The following is a 23226-nucleotide window of genomic DNA, read 5'->3' as shown; positions in this document are numbered from 1 at the left end:
TACAATTTTTATTTTAATTACTGAATGTCTTGGTGCCCCCTTAAATTGTGCGCCCGTGGCTACTGCCTCCCTCGATTTGCCCTTATCCCGTCTCTGGGGATTTGAATGAGGGCAGTAAGTGATGGATATGATTTTGCATCTAGAAAAGGGGTAAAAGGCAGCCCGGAGATGGCGCCTAGGAGCCGAAGCATGGGCGGCTGCAGGATTGGGAGGAAGAGGCCGAAGAGGTGCTCGGGGCTGGCTGGCTGGCTGGCTGGGAGGCGACGATGCTCCGCTCCGGTAATTTGCGCAGCCCCGGAGGGGAGTCAGCTCGGTTAAAGCGGAATACGGAAAGGACATCTGCTTACCTGGTTCTGACTGCTCCCGACCCGCAATCTCTTCTGACCGCCAAGGCAGGATCTGCTCCTCTCTGGGGACAATGCATCTCGTCTTTGCAGCGCGCCCACTCTGAAGCGGTGCCTCTCAGGGCAGCCTTTATCAACCGGCTGCTCTTGGAAAAGACCTGCCCCCACAAGGGCCTCTCCAGCGTCCGCCCGCCACACCCGTTGCTAGCGGAGGTCCACTCCCTCCGCGCAGGGCGGGCTGGACCGTCCCCCGCAGGGATGGGAGGACTGTGTGCTGTCACTTCCCACCTGGTCACTGTGTGTCAGGACACTTAGTCAGTTACACCGCTCAACAACCTCCCCACTGCGCCCCCGCCCCACTCCATCCCAGCAGCGGCAGCCGAGAGGCACTCTCCATTAACTATCTCAGGGCCAAAGAGTTAAGAGACTTCGCAAGCGTCTGTTTGTTATTCCATAGCGGTAACAGTCGCTGATCGGCCTGATGGCTTGGGCAGGCGGAAAATCTTAAAGCTGGAAGGAACCTTAGATTTGGGTGGGATTTAGCATTCGATGTCTTTCGTGAAAACTCACCAAGAAAATTAAATATGCATTAACATTTAGTACCAGTAGTGCATCCTAACAAGTACACACACAAAGAAATCCCGCCAAAGCACACTCCACCAATCGCTGCCTGTGCACACTTGAAGTCTCCATTACAAGGCATGAAAAAGTGCTCGGAGAAGGGTGGGCTTTCTGGTGGGAACTGGCCTGAGGTAAGCCCAGCCCCTGAGAACACCAGCCTTAGGGGAGTGGATTTGTTGTTCTCACCCAACCCCTTTGTAAGACCTCAAATTTCGCCGAACTTCTTTGCAAATGCCTGTCCACAGGTTACTTTGGGTTCGTTACAAAGCAATTAAAACGGCTTGTCCAAGTGCTCAGAATGCTAAACAAAATCCCGAAAAGTGGATGCGAAACGTGGCTGTTTATTGCCACACGGTTATTTGAATGTGTTAAAGTGCACTGAAAGCAACCAGCGGAGTGGAGACATATTTCCGCCAAGTCTCTAAAGACATAGCTGGCTTCAGGAGTCCTGTCTTCAGATCTTTGGTTATTTTTACGGCCTTGGTAAATGAGTAATGGGCAAAGTTCCTAAGTACAAGAACCAATGCCAAATTTAGCAAATAAAAACACAGGTCACAGGGTTAAAATTGAATCTCAGATAAACAACAAATAATTTTTTAGTAGAAGTATGTTCTATGCAATATATGGGACACACTTATACTTTTAACATATTCATTTAACTGAAATTCAGTTTTAACCGGGTGTCCTGTTTTTTCTGGCAACTCTAACAACAATGCAACCACTGCTTGAACTCTTTTGTTTATAGTCTAACAAACAAGACATAGTCAATATTGAGAAGTAGGCAAAAAACGTCACAAGGATTCTTAGTAATTCACACACTCAAAAAATGATAGCCACATTGAAATATTATGAAAGCATTAAAAATGTATTTATATTAATTGAGGAGATTGTCAATCTGGCTATTAAGGGTATTAATCCAAGGATCTGAAAGCTCCTCCCTGGGGGTAAATCAGGTCTGTGGCCATTGTTTGTATGGTTTCTGAGCTAAGAATGGTTTTTACATTTTTAAATGGTTGCAAAGAATCAAAAGAAGAATAATATTTTGTGGCAAGTGAAAGTTATATAAATTTCAAATTTCAGTATCCATAAATAAAATTTTATTGTAACCCAGCCATGCCCACTCATTTTCGTATTCTCTCAGGCCTTTCTTATTCTTTTCAGCCTACAACGGCAAAGATGAGGCATTGCATAAGAGATGGATCAACCTGCAAAGCCGGAAATATTTACTCTCTGGCTCTTTACAGAAGCAGTTTGTTGACCCCTGATATAAATGAAACTATTACCTATAAAGTGGGGTTATAAATAATCATTAAGTCTGTTAACTATAACTCTGAGTGGGCCAAATATTTTCATTATTTGCGGAAAGTATTTGCTGCTTAGCTGTCCTTTTTCTCATAGTCAAAAGACTATGTTTTCATAGACACAGAATTTTGGTAAATTGCAAACCAATGGCATTTGAATGAGATTTGTTTTAACAATACGGGCTGTCTCTGCTTTCGAGCTTTCTAATTCACCTTTTGTCCATTGCTGCACCGCCTCACAAACCAAAGTTTTACTGTGGTTTTTAGATTGCTAAGCCGGTCAGCATTTTATCAAGTGGCTCGCCTGCCATCTAGTGGGGAAATATATAAGTGCATTATTTCTTATTTATGTATTTAGACAAACTGAGTAGCTAGCTGTAAGCTGTAGGACCTTGGACGGTGATGATAATACTAGTAATTCCTCACATTTGAATAGCACTTTGCCATTTACAAAGCTTCTCCCCATTTAGTATTTTAATTAGTCTTCCCTCAGGACAACACTGTGCTATAAGCAGATTTCCTTTGCCCTATTTTTCAGATTAAGAAACTGAGTCTGAACATTGGCTTATTCAAGGTCCTAAACCCAAGCGCCATGTTCTGTCCACTGAACCTCACCCCTCTGAACTGAGGTTCCCTCGTGTCTACATTTCCAGCTCTACTCTATGAATGATTGTGAAAGTATTTGCCACAATAACTTTTATTTTAGGAAACTTCCATGGATAGTCTTTTTAAACAAATATGAGCCATCCAAAACATCCCTTCTCAAGAAAAAAAGTTCTAAGGAGACAAACACAATTTTTTTCTAGGTAAATGTTTAATTAATGTTTCTCCAAAACAGGGTATGAGTTAAGATCCATTTTCTGATGGAAGGTGCATAAATCGGGCAGAAGACACTTAAGGCCTAATCCTTGGAGGACTGCGTGATTACTGGCAGAGTACCTGCAACTGGCACCTTTAAATCCTTTTTGATTAAGACATGTAATAATTTTTCCAGTGCAATACAATTCACTTACTTTTAGACCTACAAAATTATGTTTGCATAGAGCTTAGAGAGTACAAGACACAGAGGTCTGAAAAAGAGATCCATTTTAATTGCCCTGTGTCTCAGGAACTTCCAGGGGCTTGGTGTGAATCTGCAAAGGGAACACTGAGCCCGCTGTGCTAAAGCTCATTTGAGAAGAGAGATTTGTGGGCTCTTCTAGTACTTACTAAGGTGCCTCTGTCTTGTAACAGCAGCCTGAGCCCTTAGTGATGACCAAGAACCAGATTAAATGAACCAAAGGTTAGAGCAACCCATCAGAAAGAGTCACATTTACAATGACATCCATCTGCTGAATCTACAGTTGGGCACACAGTGGGAATACGCTAAATCATGGGCCACCTGCTGAACGCAGCTGTACTTGTTGAGTGTGTCCAAAAATGCCCCAAGTGTCGACTTGAGGAAGAACAGTTCCCACAGCTTTGCAGATCATGGTTCTCAGGCTGTGCCTGTTTCTTGTGAACACGCCCCCAGTGGCAACACTTTAGTATTACTTTCAAATAGTCACACTTTCATATTAAAATTTCAGCTTGAGGCATGGGTGTGAAAACCAAAGCACCTGGGACATGCGAATTAAATTCTTTTCTTGCTAGACTTTCAGCACAGCCTTAAGTTTAGCCACAGGTGATCCATACTGTTTGCAAGCTTTGTTGATGATGTGATTTGTATCACAGATGGAGGAGCTCTCTGAAACTCTCTAGCTTGGACATGACCCTGGACCTGTTTTATTGGTTGCCCCCATTGTCTTGCCAGCCAACATTCTGGTTGGGCCATTTCTAGCTGCTGAGGCCTTGCTATTTATGCAGCTAGTACATGGCTCAACTTAGTTCTACCTCAACAATTATGCAAAGAGGATAATATTGATCATTTTCTTTCCACCTAGATTTTATTGAGGTAACATTGGCTCATAACATTATATAAATTTCAGGTGTACCTCATTGTATTTCGATTTCTGTGTAGACTATATCATGTTCACCACCCAAAGACTAATTTACCATCCATCACCAATCATTTTTAAATATGCCCTGAGGTTCACTACTAGTTTTCTCAAGCAGGTCAGATCATCCTAAGTATGTCCCTACAAGTTCGCAGCAAAAGAATTCCCTAAAGTTGCTACTATTTATGACACAACTATTATTGTTACTACTACTTATAGTAGCAGTACCACTGCTACTAATGACAACAACTGACGCATATAGTGTTCTCTCTTGCCAGGCACTCTTCTAGAAGCTTCATATACACAAACTAAACCAATCCTCCTGGACTTTACTTGTGGAGTACAGTATTATTGCCATCCCCATTTTACATATGTTAAAACCAAGACCAAGAGAGGCTAAGAGACTTGCTCAAGTTCACACAGCTAATGAATGGTGGGGCAATATTTGAACCCAAGCAGTCTGATTCCAGAGCCCTAGATTTTAATTAATATTGCCTCAATATCAAAGCACAGCCAGAAGAACAAAAGACACATTGCCTACTCAATGAAGTCCAATGACCCAGCTTGATGTTCACTACCTTCCATGATCTAGCAGTATCTTTATTTTCCTAACACTGTGCCACCACCCAGCCTGGTCCATTCTAGCCACTTCAAAGGACTTAGCAGTAACAAGCCATGCCTCTATTAGTGCTGTTCCTTCTGTATTATCCCCTTCCTCATCCCTTTCCCTGTTGAACTTCTACTCATCCTTTAAGGTCCAGCTCTAATTCGATCTCTTTGGTAAATACTTGCCTGAGGCCCCAGCTGATGGTAAACATTCACCCCTGAATCCTCCCTTACAGTCTTTCCTCTGAATTTCTCTTAAGACACTTACCACCTTTTACCAGGTACTGGAATTATTTATGTGCATGGTAGTCACATTCACTAGACTATAAACTCACTAAAGAAAACCCACCTCAACCTCTGCTTCAACCATGACTCTTTCCGTGGCGTCCCCAAAGATATTAACTCCTAGGCTCCCACAGCACTAGTTCTTACCATAATTGTCTATAACATTTAACCTTTCCCCAGGTTGTTGCTGTCATTAGTCTGGGTATCTGTCTTCCCCTAGAAGGTAAACTCCTTGAGGGCAGATAGTGTTTTATTTGTCTCCGTATCCTGAGCCTAGGATAGTCTGTTGTTCATGTGCTTGTTGAATGAATTAAGGAATGAATCAGTGGATGAAGCCTTTCCTGAATTCCCCCAACTAGAAGTAATCACTCCCTTCTCTAAACTCCAATAGCTCCTTGTTCTTCCTTGAGACATTTTTGGTTTTATCTTGTGTTAGAGTTATCCATAGACTGGTCTTAGCTCCTTGTTAGACTTAAGAACCTTAAAGTTGGAGCTATGCCTCAGGCATCTCCATGCTTCCATCACCTAGCAGAATTCCTGGTCCAGTAAATGGGCTCAATAAGTATTTTCTGAATGAATGATTCACCACAATGAATGTGGCCCCTTAATTATGGGCTCATAGGTGGTCCCCAAGAATAAATGAAAGAAAGCTGAGATGGGTAGAAATCAGCCATTCAGGCTAGGGTAAGCTGTATGTGATGGAAGGGCCATGGCACCTGTCACTCACTGACAGAGGTGAAAGAGGCAGAAATACTTTTCTGCTGAGGAAAACACCACATTCTAGCTGCAGCACTTCATAGCCAGGAACAATCTTATGGAACGAAGCTTTTCTTGGAGGAGTGGGGGATCTGAGCAGGAGATCCATGGCACCATAAGCAAGCAGCCTTTGAACTCAGCACAATCGAGATGAGTGCCATAAGACCTGGCTTTGCTGGTTATTAAAATCAACAGGTAATACTCCCAGAAAAGCTATCGAACATAAGAGAAAGAAAAGCCAGCTCTTAAAGGCCTATGCACAGATTCACCCATTCCAGAAACCAACACAAAGTCACCAGAAATAAAGGTGCTTAGTCTTTTGGTAAAACAGATTCTGAGCACATCTCAGAGAAGCAGGAGGTGGCTGGGCCCACCTCCCCTGGGACTGAGACACTGGCAGCATTTATTGTGACCTAGTACAGATGTGCTGACACAGACATTGGCAGACACCATTGGAATTCTTCCTCAGACCTGTTAGTGCAGGAGTTTGCCCCACCTACTAGAGTACAGATTTAATCCAGATCAGCCAGGGCAGGCAGCCCACCCTTGGGACTAGCCCCACCCACTAGCAAGCCCTCAGGAACTTGCGGATCCACATAGGTGGAGTGTGTGGGACCTCTGTAGTGGGACAAATGGGTCTGCCTTGGTGGGGTGGGGTGTGCGCATGGGGTAGGACTGTGTTGGTGGGGTATGTGGGCCCATGGGCAGTGGGGCATGTCAGCTGCAGTCAACTTGTGTTGCTGGCCATCTCAAACAGCCATACAGGGGATCTGCCCCACCTTATAACAATTGAAATGATTGTGTGCTGCCACACCAGGGCCTGCACCACTCAGCTGTGCTCCTGAGAGAGCTGACAGCAGCCTCATAGGCCAGAGGCCGACAGCAATTATGAGCCCCTGAGCCTAGCAACGAGGCATGCTGGGGGCCTGACTCACTTAACAGCAAAACAGCAACAGATGCCTGCTATTACACCTTGCAGCCAGCTGTGCTGGCGCTTGCTCTGCCCAATGAAGTGACTAAAGGGAATGTAGCAGCCACACGCAGCTGAGTCTTACAACCAGTTGGCCTGGGGGGCCAGCCTAGCCCACTTGTGTGCCCACAGCAAGAGCAACCCCACCACAACAGAAGGGCACATGTAGCTCACACAGGGAATATTTGGAACTGATGACAAGAGAGAAGCACACTGCTGGGCCCCATAAGGCATTTCTTATATAAGGCAACATCTCCAAGATGAGGAGACATAGCTGATCAACCTAATACATAGATATAAGCACAGAGAAAGAGGCAAAATGAGGAGACAAAGGAATATGTTCCAAATAAGGGAACAGGACAGATCCTCAGAAAAAGAACTAAATGAAAAAGAGATAAACAATCTACCTGATAAAGAGGACAAACTAATAGTCATAAGAATGCTCACTGATCTTGGGAGAAGAATAGATGAACACAGTCAGAAATTCAACAAAGAATATGAAAATATAAAAAAGAACCAATCAGAACTGAAGAATACAATAATGGAAATGAAAAATTCACCAGAGGGAATCAACAGCCGAGTAGATGACAAAAAAGAAAAGATCAGTGAGCTGGATGAAAGACTAGAAGAAATCCCCCAAGCTGAACAGAAAAAAGAAAAAACAATTAAGAAGAATGAAGACAGTCTAAGGGACTGTGGAACATCAAGTGCATGAACATCTATATTATAGGTGTCCCAAAAGGAGTAGAGACAGACAAAGAGACAGAGAACCTATCTGAATAAATAATAGCTGAAAACTTTCCTAACCTAAGGAAGGAAACAGACATCCAGGCACAGGAAGCACAAAGAATACCAAACAAGATGAACCCGAAGAAGCACACCAAGACACATTATAAATAAAATGTCAAGAATTAAAGATAAAAAGAGAATCCTAAAAGCTGCAAGAGTAAGACAACAAGTTACATACAAAGGAAACCCCATAAGGCTATCAGCTCACTTCTCAGCAGAAACGTTACAGGCTAGAAGGGAGTGGCATGATATATTCAAAGTGCTGAAAGGAGAAAACCTACAGCCAAGAATACTCTACCCAGCGAGGTTATCATTTTCAATGGAAGGAGAGATAGTGTTGTCCAGACAAGCAAAATCTACAGGAGTTTATCACCAATAAACCAATCTTACAAGAAATGTCAAAGGGACTTATTTAAGTGGAAAAGAAAAGACCACAAATAAGAATAAGAAAACCATCCAAGAAAAAACAATCACTGGTAAAGGCAAATAGAAAGTAAAGGTAGCAGATCAACCATCTATAAAGCTAATATGAGATTAAAAGACAAAAGTACTAAAATTATCTATTTCCATGATAAGAGATTAAGGGATACACACACACACACACACACAAGAGGTTAAATATGATATCAAAAACATAAAATGTGGAGGAGGGGGAGTAAAAGTATAGGGCTTTTAGTAAGAGGTCAAACTTAAGAGACAATCAACTTAATATAGATTGCTATTTACATAGGTTATTATATATGGAATCTCAGGGTAATCACAAGCCAGAAATGTAAAATAAATACACAAAAAATTAAGAGAAAGGAACCCAAACATAATTTTAAATAAGCCATCAAGAGCCAGCCCTGATGGTCTAGTGGTTAAAGTTCTGCACACTCTACTTCAGCAGCCCAGGTTCGGTTCCTGAGCACAGAACCACACCACTCATCTGTCAGTAGCCATGTGGTGGTGGTGGCTCATGTAGAAAACCCAGAAGGGCTTAAAACTATAACAGACAACTATGTACTGGGGCTATAGGAAGGGGAAAAAAAAGAGGAAGATGGGCAAAAGATGATAGTTCAGGGTTAATCTTTCCCAGCAAAAGAAAAAAAAAGAAAGCCATCAAATCACAAGGGAAGAGAGGAAGAGAAGAAAGGAACAGAGAAGAACTGCTAAAACACCCAGAAAAAGGTAACAAAATGGGAAAAAGTACATACTTATCAATAGCTATCTATATGTCAATGGACTAAATGCTCCAATCAGAAGACATCAGGTGGCTAAATGGATAAAATAATAAGACCCATATATACGTGTGCATACAAGAGACACAGTTCAGACCTAAAGACACTCAAAGACAGAAAGTGAAGGGATTGAAAAATATATTCCACGCAACGGCAATGAAAAGAAAGCTGGCGTAGCAATACTTATATGGACAAAATAGACTTTAAAACAAAAACTGTAACGAGAGACAAAGAAGGGCACTACTTAATGATAAAGGGAACAATCCAACAAGAAGATATAACCCTTGTAAATATCTATGCACCCAACATAGAAGCACCTGAATATATAAAGCAATTATTAACAGACATAAAGGAGAAATAGACAGTAACACAATAATAGCAGAGGGCTTTAACTCTACTTACACCAATGGATAGATCATCCAAACAGAAGATCAATAACGAAACGTTGGCCTTAAGTGACTCATTAGACCAGATGGACTTAGTAGATATATCTAGAACATTCCATCTAAAAACCACAGCATACGCATTCTTTTCAAATGCTCATGGAACATTCTCCATGATAGATCACATGTTAGGCCACAAAACAAGTCTCAATAGATGTAAGAAGACTGAAAAAATACCAAGCATCTTTTCTGACCACATCGGTAAGAAACTAGAAATCAACTACAAGAAGAAAACTGGGAAGGCAACAAATATAGGGTGATTAAGCAAAATGCTACTGAACTACTAGGTTAATGGAGAAGCCAAAAAATATCTGGAGACAAATGAAAATGAAAAAACAACATGCCAAAATGTATGGGATATAGCAAAAGCAGTACTAAGAGGGTTTATCGCAATACAGGCCTATGTCAACAAACAAGAAAAATCTCAAACAAAAATCTAACGGTGCACCTAAAGGAAATAGAAAAAAGAAGAACAAACAAAGCTCCAAATCAGTAGAAGGAAGAAAATAATAAAAATCAGAGTGGAAATAAATGAAATAGAGACTAAAAAACAAAAGAAAAGAAATCAATGAAACCAAGAGCTGGTTCTTTGAAAAGATAAACAAAATTGACAAACCTTTAGCTAGACTCAGCAGAAAAAAGAAGGTTCAAATAAATAAAATCAGAAAAGAAAGAAGAGAAATTACAACAGACATCAGAAAATACAAATGATTATAAGAGAATACTATGAAAAGCTATACACCAACAAACTTGATAACCTAGAAGAAATAGATAAACTCTTAGGATAATACAACCTTCCAAAACTGAATCAAGAAGAAATAGAGAATTTGAATCAAGACCAATCAAGATGAGTAATCAGTAAGGAGATCAAAACAGTACTCAAAAACCTCCCAAAAAACAAAAGCTCAGGACCAGACAGCTTCCCTGATGAATTCTACCAAACATTCAAAGAGGACTTAATACCTACCCTTCTCAGACTATTCCAAAAAATTAAAGAGGAGAGGAAGCTTTCTAACTCATTCTACGAGGCCAACATTACCCTGATACCAAAACCAGACAAGAACAACACACACACAAAAAATTACAGGCCAATACCATGGATGAACATAGATGAACTATCCTCAAGAAAATACTAGCAAATCGAATACAACGACACATTAAAAAGATCACACACCCTGATCAAGAGGGGTTTATTCCAGGGATGCCAGGATGGTTCAACATCCACAAATCAATCAACATGATACACCACATCAACAAAATAAATAATAAAAATCACATGATCATCTCAATAGATGCAGAGAATACATTTGGCAAGATACAACATCCATTGATGACAAAAACTCTCAATAAAATGGGTATAGAAGGAAAGTACCTCAACATAATAAAGGCAATATATGACAAAACCACAGCTAATATCATACACAATGGTGAAAACTGAAACCTGTCCCTTTAAGAACAGGAACCAGACAAGGATGCCCACTTTCACCACTCTTACTTAACATAGTATTGGAAGTCCTAGCAAGAGCAATCAGGCAAGAAAAAGAAATAAAAGGGATGCAAATTGGAAAGGAAGAAGTAAAACTGTCACTATTTACAAAATCCTAAAGAATCCACAAGAAAACTATTAGAAATAATGAATGAATACAGTTGCAGGATTCAAAATCAACATACAAAAATCAGTCACATTTCTATACACTAACAACAGACTAGCAGAAAGAGAAATCAAGAATACAATCCCTTTTACAATTGCAACAAAACGAATAAAATACCTAGGAATAAATTTAACCAAAGAGATGAAAGAACTGTACACTGAAAACTATAAAACACTGTCAAAAGAACCTGAAGAAGACACAAAGAAATGGAAAGATATTTCCTGCTCGCGGATTGGAAGAATTATTACAGTTAAAATATGCATACTTCCTAAAGCAATCTACAGATTCAACGCAATCCCTATTAAAGCCCCAATGAAAATTTTCACAGAAACAGAACAAAGAATCTTCAGATTTATATGGAACAATAAAACACCCCAAACAGCCAAAGTAATCCTGAGAAAAAAAGCACATAGCTGGAGGTATCACACTCCCTGATTTAAAAATATACTACTAAGCTATAGTAATCAAAACAGCATGGTACTGGCACAAAAACAGACACAGAGCAATGGAACAGAATCAAGAGCCCAGAAATTAACCCACACATCTATGGACAGCTAATTTTCGACTAGGGAGCCAAGAACACACGATGGAGAAAGGAGAGTCTCTCTAAATAAATGGTGTTGGGAAAACTGGACAACCACTTGCAAAAGAATGAAAGTAGACCATTATCTTGCATCATACACAAAAATTAACCCAAAATGGATTAAAGTCTTGAATGTAAGACCTGAAACCATAAAACTTCTAGAAGAAAACATAGGCAGTATGCTCTTTGACATCAGTCTTAGCAGCATTTTTTTGAATACCATGTGTCACCAGGCAAAAGAAACAAAAGAAAAAATGAATAAATGGGACTACATCAAACTAAAAAGCTTCTCCACAGCAAAGGAAACCATCAACAAAACAAAAAGACAACCTAACAATTGGGAGAAGATATTTGCAAACCATCTATCTGATAAGGGGTTAATATCCGAAATATATAAAGAACTTTTACAAGTCAATGAGAAAGAAACAAACAACCCAATTTAAAAATGGGCAAATGATATGAACAAACGTTTTCCCAAAGAAGATATAGAGATGGCCAACAGGCACATGAAAAGATGTTCAACATCATTAATTATTAGGGAAAAACAAATCAAAACTCCAATGAGATAACACCTTACACCTGTCAGAATGGCTATAATTAACAAGACAAGACATAACAAATGTTGGAGAGGATGTGAAGAAAAGGGAACCCTCATACACTGGTAGTGGGAATGTAAACTGGTGCAGCCACTGTGGAAAACAGTATGGAGATTCCTCAAAAAATTAATAATAGAACTGCCATATGATCCAGCTATTTCACTTCTGGGTACTTACCCCAAAAACACGAAAACACAGATTTGTAAAGATATATGAACACTTATGTTCATTGCAGCAGCATTCACAACAACCAAGAATTGGAAACAACCTAGGTGCCCATCAATGGATGAATAGATAAAGAAGATGTGGTATATATACACAATGGAATACGACCCAGCTATTAAAAAAAAAGATGAAATATTTGCGACAAAATGGATGGACCTTGAGTGTATTATTCTAAGTGACATAAGCCAGATGGATAAAGTCACATACCATACGATTTCACTCATAAGTAGAAGATAAAAACAACAAACACATAGATACAGAGATTAGATGGTGGTTACCAGAGGGGAAGCGGGAGGGAGTAGGGCGATAGGGGTGACAGGGCCCATGTGTACGGCGACTGATAGTAATTAATCTTTGGGTGGTGAACATGATGTAATCCACACAGAAATTGAAATATAATGATGTGCATCTGAAATTTATATAATGCTATAACCAATGTTACCTCAATAAAAAATAAACAAATAAAGTTTGTATTATAATGCAATGGTAGAAAAGCTTTAAAAGTTCATAAAAAAATTATATTGGTCTACAAGTTAATAATTGCTCATTCTTAGGCCATCAATTGATAAATAAGTAAATTAAAATTTCTCAGAATGAAGTAATCTTCAAAACTGAGCTCTTTATAGAATAACACAACTCTAAGATTTAAGGAAAGAAAGAAAAAGAGCATTTGCTGAGAACATACTATGTGTTAAGTACTGTCCTTGATTCTTTTACCCACATTACCTAATTTATCCCTCTGAAAATCATGAGAAGTCGCACAGCTAATAAACACCTGAACTGGAATTTGATCCTACCTCTTCTGTTTCCTCTCTTTTATTATGCTCCTCTTATTAAGAATTCACTGGAAATTGGTGCAGCCACTATGGAAAACATTATGGAGATTCCTCAAAAAATTAAAAATAGAACTATCATATGACCCAGCTATTCCACTGCTGGGTACTTATCCAAAGAACATGAAAACACTAATTCATAAAGCTATACGCAGCCCTATGTTCATTGCAGCATTATTCACAATAGCCAAAACATGAAAACAACCTAAGTGCCCATTGACAGATGAATGGATAAAGAAGATGTAGTGTATATATATACAATGGAACTACTACTCAGCCATAAAAAACAAGAAATCTTGCCAGTTGCAACAACATGGATGGACCTTGAGGGCATTATGCTACGGAAAATATGTCAGACAGAGGAGAAAGACAATTACCTTATGACTTCACTCATATGTGGAAGATAAACAAATAAACACATGTATACGGATAACAGACTGGTGGCTTCCAGAGGGCAAAGGGGTGGAGGGAGGGTGAAAAGGGTAAAGGGGCACATATATATGGTGATGGATGGAAACTAGAACTTTGGTGGTGAACATGATGCAGTCTATACAGAAACCGATATATAACAATGTACGCTTGAAATTTATTTAATGTTATAAACCAATGTGACTTCAATAAAAAAAGAGAATTCACTGTAAATATAACACGTATTAGCATTCCTCATCGGTACTGTTTAATTTATCCCTCCTCACCACAAACAGCATTCCAGATGCTATGTGGCCCAGTTAATTAAATTTCAGAGATTTACTCAATGCACCTAAGTCCAACAAGTGGTCAGTATTTCTCCCATTCAGCTATCCTGTTGTCGATGCCTATCAAATATCTTACTTTAGATAGTTTAAACTTGTTAAGTTACACAGACTGTTTTTAAATTTTTTTCATCTCCCCAAAACACACAGTTTAGTAGCCTGATGACAGAAAGCCAATCGTGGCAATCTAAATGGGCTGAGTTCCTATGGATCGATAACTCATTTGGTGGCCTGCTGCCAAGTGGCCAAACAATCACGATTAGAAAATATGGAGCCCAATTCTCCCCTAGTCCGCCACTAATTAATTGTGTGGGTCACTTTTCCTTGGCAGTGGCGACAGTCCATTCCAAGCAATCATAGGCATGAGAGTGAGTGTGGGACCAGCATACAGACAGGAGACTTACTACAAACATTTATAGACATTTTCAGACTGGGGAAAAGTTCGTGAAAATATATAACAAAAAGTTTAAGTGATAGAGTATTCACAATCAGTTTTGAAAACACTAAGTACTTGTCAAAACAGCACAGTTAATTTCTTTTAGAATTAAATGAAAATGAAAGGACAATAATTAGGCATGTAATTATAAAAATGTTTTTAAGATCCGTAATTATAGTTAATTTCTATAAAATATGTTGATTTCAAAAACTGCTAACAAAATTGAAAATAAACCAATGGCATTGTAAATGCATACTCCTTTCAGTTCACCCAGGTACATGGGCCAGGGTGAAGCCTCTGATGACTCTGTGACCCACCTCCCTGGAGTACCTGCTGGGACAGCTATGCATTCAGCCCCCCAACTCTTGTTGCACCTTTTTCTCTCTTTCTCACTTTGTCCCTGCACCTGTGAGAGGTCCTATTATTCTCTGCTCCCTTCCCCCATTCTATAGAGCTCCTACGATGGAGATGTCAAGATAAAATGATCCATGGGATTAAAAAAATAATAAAATGAAGCCGTAGAAGTGATCTGGCTTTAAAATGGAATTTCCTTGAATTATGCCAGGGTTGACTCTCTTTACACTTGACCTAACTTCAAAGCATGTCACTTTTAGTCTCTGTAGCCACAACTCTCTCTTAATACAAAAGGTTTCTAATTTTATTCTTTCCAACGTTTCATTCAGACGTGACTTAGGTTATGACTATAGTATGAAGACGGACTTTCAGAAAATCTATCCTCAGTAAAAAAAAAAAAAAAAAAAAGCATGATATTATCTTTTCAAACTTCTCCTTACTTAAAATAAAAATCTAAAACCATGGCTCTATGTGATATCTCTTTATTGAGTTAATATCGCCATCCTATTATAGCTGTTCTTCAAAAGAAAAAGTCGGGCTACTAGTTACCCATTTGCTCTATTTTTGGGGCGGAGAGGTTATAGAAGCTGTTCAGAGAATTCAACTTTTTTCTTCAAGTACTTAAGTGTGCATGTTCCAAAAATATATAACTACCAATTACCAATCTAACTCATGCTGTCCATTTTATTACCTCCTTATTTAGTAGAATTTACTTACATTCGGCTATAAATGACCTGTATTTATCATTTTTCACATTTGAGAACAATGTGATCCCCTAAAATAATGCTGTAACATAAAATGTGTACTCTGGCCGGTGAGAGACACAAAGCTAATTGTAGAAGATGCTTTCTCTAGCTCTCCATCTATGTCTCGCATCTCTTTTATGAAAATGCCAGGGGAGTGGAAATACGCTGAGTCTAAATATTTGATAGAGAATCTCGTTAGGCTTTAGCAATTAGCTCCCATAATAAACCATGGTACTTTCAGATTGATCCAAAAAGAGGGCATCTCTGTGAGCCTGTACTTTCACTGCAATACGAATATTTGTAAATTCATTCACCTATTGGTTCTACAAACCTTTCCTAATCTGCTATTCTGGGCACGTCACTGTGCAAGGCGCTGGGGATATGTAGAGTAACTCGTTAAATCCTCACAAGGATTTGAGGTAGGTATTGTTGTAAATCCTATTTTACAAGTAGGCCTTAAAGAAGTTATTTGCTCAACATCACAAAGCTAGTAAGTGGCAGAGCCACTCCAAAATAACTTGGACATAACATAGACACCTTTACCTTAATCTTTAACTCAGAGAAGTGACATTTAATCAGAAATCCTCGGCAGATGATTGGTAAATCCTCAGGTCACTGTGGACACAGAGGATTATTTACTAGAACTTTTCTCTTATTAACTCTCCACTGCCTCGTCAAGATATTACCACCACTGTAGGCGGCAACAAATTCGGTCATTCATGATCACAGTAACTCAGCATCTCTTTTTCAAGCACCTTTAGAGTCAGGAAGTGCTGTGACTTCCAAGGATCCCAAGACGCAATTCAGTAGAGTCTGATTAAAAAGCCTAGGTTGTTATTTTGCAAACTTGTTCCAAATTCATGCACTGGTCGGGCTCTTGAGCTTTCAGGGGCACTGATTTTCCGGCTCTAGGACCTCCTGGGACACTGCTCTGCAGTCACAGGCCAGAACAGCCTCACTGCTGAGCCCAACGCAGGCCCCCAGGCCCCCAGGCAGGTGGTTGCTGCCCGGACTCCATGCTGGGGCATCTTCTGTGTCTCTATTTTCTCATCTGTGATATTACACCTGCCCCCTTAGCCCTAGATAAGGCTGATTGTTAGAATCAGATTGAAAGGCCCAGGGAAGTGCTTGCGATCTGTAAGGGTGAAATGTATAGTGTAATGTTATTTAAGTGTACTCTGATAAATTTTTAAATGAGAGACACCTGTTGTTTTTTGTAAATAGGGTAATACACAGAAAAGGTGGTTTCACTAGGCTGATGTCTTGGGGTTTGGCTTTCTGCCCCCCATGAGCCCTTTTTCTTGACAAGTGACTTACAATGCTTAACCAATTCTAAGGCACATACTTTCTTCACATTGTCACACCTCTGAAATCAGAACACACCTTATAACTAATGGCATTTTACAATCACTGATGGCCAGGAAGCAGTTGGAAGAGAGTGGTCGTTGCCCGTGTATACTCAGACTTGGTCGGGGCTATTGTAGAATCATGATATAGAATAAAAATATATGTCTAACTAAGCCAGAAAGAGCTCTTTCAGTAAGTATAAAATTAAAGTTCTACGGATATGAAAGCATTACATCATAGTTTATTTAGAAGGGTTTTTTTCTTTCTTAGCATCACATAAAAAATAATTACATAAAAAGGCATCTCAGATGTGATGAAATACTTCATATCTCCAATAGAATGCAATATCCACCACTAACATTTTTGAAGAGTTTGAAAAGATTTACATGCACCCACTGAGAAGCCATCCAAAATTCATATTGGGAAAATTTCTAGGTACTAATAAAAGACTACTTTTTAAATATCCTTAATGGAATATTGTTTTTTTTTACTTTTTCCTGCTTACAACTCGAAATTCCCCAACCACGAAACCCAAACACTAGTAAACAATGCTGGCTATATCAGAACACCAATACACTGGACCAAATGAGTGGACACGTTTTCCATGGTCATGTTTTTAGAGGAAGTTAGAGAATTCCGATATAAGCTCTAGAGCTGCACTATCATATAATACATATAATGTAAGCCACATATGTAATTTTAATTTTCATGTTGCAACAATTAAAAAAGTTTAAAAAGCAGGCAAAATTAATTTTAACAAATACGTGTTATTGAACTCAATATATCCAAACTATTATCATTTCCATATGTAATTAATATAAAAATGTTAATAAAATAGTTTTTTTATGTTTGCCCTGTCTTTGAAATCCAGCGTATACTGTACTCTTACAGCATATCTCAGTTCGCACTAGCCGCATTTCAAATGTTCAATAGCCACATGTGGCTCGTAGCTCCCATATTGGACAATGCAGGTCTAGTTAAGACATATATTTATCAGCAAAACAAAATAATCCTGTCCAGAACATTTTGCTCAGAAAAGATCAGGCATAGAAGCATTTGGCGGAAATTCAAGAGTGGCAGCTAGTTCCACCACACTCTTGTAAATGTGAACTACAATACATTGGTTATCCCAACAATGACAAGAATATACTGCTCTGGAGCAATCCTGCTGGAGATGGTCCACAAGAGTGCTCTTCAAACTAGGCTACTGGTACGTGAATTCTTTACAAGAAGTGTGTGAACAGGGATAGTTTGCAGAGAATCCACTCTCAGATTCTTCTGTGTGTTCTCACCTAAAATTGATCTGCCTAAGAACAACGTTTTTTTCCACTTGCTTAAAATTAAACATTATTTTTGCAACTATTCTCAATACTTATCACTCAAATGTGTCATTAACTGGAAAGAAAAGTACCTCCTAACATAGCAGTATATATTGTTGATACTGATTCTTTTAAATATAACTAGAATGTTTTTCAGTACTACAAAATGTTTACACTGGTAAAACATGCATAGAAATTCTATGTGATTTCTTTCAGATAAGGTACATCATTCCACTACACTAGTTCAAACCTATTTTCTCGGATTGTATCATGAAATATCCTTTCCAATTAAAGTCAACTCTCATTTCATTTCCTAAATAATTATATATTTTCTACCTCTTATTATCAAAAGTAAAATGATAAGGTAGTTGCCAGATCAATTAATTTTCAGCTATATATACTTTTCTGTTTCATAAAATATAGTTAAAAAATTTGATTCTGTGGTTTAATAAAGTTCAAGGATCTTAAAAATTTTATACCTGATTCTTAATTTATTTCTAGAAACCCAACATCAGATTTCTAAAAACACATGCATATGTGTCTACCAAAGGAGACTATGCCTGCCATTGGATTCCTTGTTTCATATATGAATTATAATGTTAGCTACATATAACATAGTTTAGTTTAAAATTATATATGAGAAGCAGAATTATTATTTAAATTCTTAATCTATTTTGAAGTGGACAAAAATCTCATTATCATTTTAGTCTTCTATTTACTTTGTTAGTAAACTATTTAACAAGAAGTAAATCATAATTGATTTCTCTGTGCTTTTAACAATGCTCTTCAGAATTCATATCAATTCATTTTTCTCATTGAAAAATGAAATCAGACACTTTTTTTGAAAGTAAATCTGATTTGGCTAATATTTTGATATGAATATTGCCTTTGCCAATTAAATTATCTTAGAAATATTTTCTATGATATCAGAAATCCAAATCTGCAGACTCAAAGTTTTACATTTAAAGGATATAATAAATTAAGGGCATTTTATCAAAATTAATGTATTGGCAAAGGCATATTGATCTAATTATTTTGATTTTTCCCAATATTTTATAATTACAATGGATTAAAACTAATGTCTAAAAATGAAAGTATGATGGATAAAATAGTCATTTGCTATATCTTAGTAAGGGTGTTTTGGTAAACTTCCTGTAAACTCAGAAAGAAATGATTCAGCAGCAAATCCTTTTTGTAAATCTGGGTTTCTTTGCTTTCACAGAATTAAAGATAGGCCTAATAAAGCTATCTGTTAAAAATTAAAAATGTTAATTGAAAAATGAAACCATTAAAAATTATTTTTGATGACAGGTCACTGTGTGATTTTTGACCCATGGCTTGGACACTCATTCCATTCCCTTCTACTTACTTATGGGAACAAAGTTTTCTGAGTTCTTATATGTATAAAAGTAAAAAATAGGAATAAAATGATACTGCATTGTCTCATTAGAGTAAGTAACAGTCATCCTCAGAGTCATGAATAATTTGGGGGAAAATAAATGATCATATTCACTTAAAGAATGCACGTCCAAACAAATTCTAGTTTTCATTTTTAATAATTACTCATCAAAATGTGTAATATTTTATACTGTTCTGATAAACTGTATACTACTAATGATTTAATGAAGAAAAATTTAACACTTACAGGCTTAGAGTTATAGGAAAATTTATTTCAATCCATATATACCTTTTAAAGAGATGTATAGTAGGATGACCAATAAAAGGCCTTTAAACATAAAAATATATGACATTAGGATAAATTAATGTGAGGGAAGTTGAATGCAATGGTGATTTCAAGGAAGTAATAAAATCATATAGAATTTATGACTGTTCATGGTTTTTTCTTTATTTGCTTTTAAATCAACCAAGATGAGTATCAAGTTACTATGGTATTTATAGTTAATTGAATGCATGCAAAAATGTGATTAAATCACTCGTTTAAAACTGTAAGTATTTATAATATGCTGGAAATAACTCAACAAATAATTACACTTGCGATAAAAAATTCGGGTGCTAACTTCAAGATGTATGATGCGGTAGATAGTTATTTTAGGTGGCCTATAATTAGAGAGTTTGAAGACACTGCTATGGAACAGTCTCAGTGAAGCCCAGAGAGAAACTGAGTGGGGGAAAGGAAATTTAGAAAGGTTTCTTTTTAGTTTACTACTATTTTTAATTTCTGAATATAGCAGAAACCACTATAACTTGATATTTCTAGCTTATTTGCCACAGCGGTTATGCAACCCTGCAACTGGGTGAAATTTTAGGGATGTTTTTGAGCAATTCACAAATAGTGTACTTACTCAGCATGGTCACTGGGTGGCAAATGCGCACTGGGCAGGAAGTCCTCTTCTCCCTCTTCTAATGGCTCTCTCCATCTTCCAACTCCTCCTGCAAAAAGGAAAAGAAGGAAAACGATACGAATAATGGTCCCAACCACAACAAACAACAATAGCAGGAAATATTTAAGGTCTTTCCATTTGCCAGGGACAGTAATAAGCCCTTATCATCTCTGAAAATTTCAGAAATGGCCTCTCTGTGAAGGTAATCTATTCTTTATTAATACCATTTACAAATAATGATAATGAATACATCTCTATGATAGAACCATGCGCTTTGACCACAAAACCCAAAACCCTATCCAGATAAGACCTTCAGCTTTAGCAAAACTAAAAAACAACAGCAGTAGCATCTATGACAGTCCAAGCACAAGGCCAAGCCTTTCACTGAATCTTCAAATAGCTCTAAGAGATAGATACCCTTATGTTACAGACGAGAAAGCAGGAAAATGGCCCCAAATCACTGAGATAGTAAGTGCTGGAGCTGGGATGCAAACTCAGGTTTGGTTTGGTTTGTTTGGTTTCAAATTCAATAGCCATGCCCTTAAATATTACACTGTGTGATGTGTGTCTTTCTATGTATCTTTCTGTATTTGGTTATGCAGGTTTATATTTCTGTGCTTTAGTGTGATTCTATATCTGTGATTCTGTGCAAGTGGAAGTGAGTGCACACACACAAACATATGTGCACTCCAGATCTTTTAGAGATCTTTCTGGTAATTTCTACATCTACTTTTATACAGCATAGTTATCAGAGGGAGCTCAAGAATTTTTATTTTCTCTTAAAGAGGCTAGAAAAAGGTACACTAAAAGTCACAGCCTGCTTTGAAAAAGCATTTATTTGTGTGTTCTTTTATATGTGATTGAGTCTCTGTGTTTTCATATGTGTACACACATGTCTCTATGTCTGTGCATGTGTAAATCTACAGTTCTGTCTGTAGCATGATTAAACCCATGTATGCATCTACATGCCTATATTGGCAGATGTAGAAAAATCCATTCATATGTTTGATGTACATTTAGGATCTAGTGTTGGATGGGCATAGGAGTACATTTGTAGATTACTGTGTGTGTGTGTGTGTGTGTGTACGGTGACATGTGAGTGTGCGAGTCTGCGCATCTGTGCATTTGTGTTCCTTGTGGATATATCTATACTTTTCAGTGTGTTTAGGTCTGCATTGTCTATCAATATATGTGTATGTCTCTCACTTTTATGTGCTTGGGATGTGTGCTTGTGCATTTCTGGGTAAATACACCTGGCACCTGAGTGTACATCTGCATGTGCATTTATGTGTCTGTGTATGCAAGTGCATTTATAGAGCTCTGTGTGCATATGCCTGTAAGGGGGTTTGGAGTGTGTCACTATCTGAGTAGGTGAAATCTTGTCTTCTTTGGAGGCCAGTATCCATGTCTATGTGTACATATGTAAGTCTCTGGGACTGTACCTGTATTCCTGTGTATCTATCTCTGCATGAGTCCATGTGTAAAAGATAGCATCTATGTCTGTATGGACATGTTTAGTCCTCATGTTTACTGCTTGCAAATATTCATCTATGTGGGTCTCTGCATGCCTATATGTCTGTGTGCACATAATAAATGTATGTGTGTGTGTCTGAGTGTAAGTCTATATGTCTGTACCTGTACATTCTGGCTTGTAAGCCTCTTTCTCCATGTCTAGGTGCTTCTATATTCATACATGCACGCCTCAGTGTTCATCCATCTGTTCATCCACCTCTGTTTGCTTATGTATGTCTGCGTGACCACCTTCATACCTATGGGGGCATATGTGTGCGTGTCTGCCTAAATCAGTCTGCATGAGGATGAATTCCTTGGGATGGCACTCTGGGCGAATGCATCTGTATGTCCATGTGCAGAGGTTTATGTTTCTGTGTGCATGTCAGGACTCTATATGCATGGATATTTCGCATGCCTGTGTGTAACATGTATGTCTGTCCCAGTATTTGTGCATGCCTTGGTGGTATGTATGCTCACCTATGTTTGCATCTATACATATGACTATACACACAAGTGTTTGTGCAAGTGTATGGCTGTGAAGGTATGCTGGACTCTATCAGTGTGGGTGCACACATTTCTATGTCTGTGTGCACAGGTCAACAGACATGCATGCTTCTGTGTGATCTGTGTGCCTCTGTGTTTGTTCAGGTATGTGTTTGTGGATCTCCATGTGTACCTGTATATCCATGTGGAATGTCTGCATGTGTATAAATCTGTATATGTGTTTCTGCATGCATCTCTACAAGCTTCTGTGTCCATCTCCTTGTGAGTCTTTATGGGTGTGGGTCCACGTACATCTCTGCCTCTGTGCACATGCCTCCATCTCTGTGAATTTACCTAGGTATCCGCACATGCACATGACTTCGCATGCTCCTCTTATGCATCTGGGTGAATCTGTGTGTGAATGCAGATGTGTTTGCCCATGTATATCTTTGTGTGGATTTTTGGCCTGTGTCTGTGTGTGTAGGTATATGTTTCTGCACATGAAACTCTCTCTGCTAAATCAATCTGTTTCTCTGCATCTATATATAATGCATATCTCTCTGCATATAAAAACGTATCTCTCTAAATGTATATACATTGTGTGTGCATATGCATGCAGAGATGTCTTTATGGCTCCATCTCTATGGATCCATCAGATCTTCTGTTTTGTCTGTGTGTGCATGTATATGTTTCCATGTACAAGTGCATGTGCACACTTGCATGCTTGTATATTTC

The 23226-nt window shown here is 38.4% G+C and overlaps 1 protein-coding gene across 8 annotated transcripts in view; it reads right to left on the bottom strand.

Moving 5' to 3' along the window:
* The window catches only part of LOC103558186 (tigger transposable element-derived protein 1-like), a 59334-nt gene that overhangs the window by 17982 nt on the left and 18126 nt on the right, over positions 1-23226 (bottom strand). For 5 of the 8 annotated variants that reach the window (XR_011536306.1, XR_011536308.1, XM_070606599.1 and 2 more), the window contains one exon: positions 20458-20545. The gene's annotated coding sequence lies outside the window, so the exon portion shown is untranslated. Of the gene's footprint in view, positions 1-347; positions 1056-20457; positions 20546-23226 lie in introns of those variants that run through there. The other 3 variants (XR_011536307.1, XM_070606598.1, XM_070606600.1) reach the window with 3 other exon arrangements.

The sequence above is a fragment of the Equus przewalskii genome, chromosome X (genome assembly GCF_037783145.1).
Source record: "Equus przewalskii isolate Varuska chromosome X, EquPr2, whole genome shotgun sequence".
Taxonomy (NCBI): Eukaryota; Metazoa; Chordata; class Mammalia; order Perissodactyla; family Equidae; genus Equus; species Equus przewalskii.
This window is presented reverse-complemented; position numbering and strand designations above follow the sequence as displayed.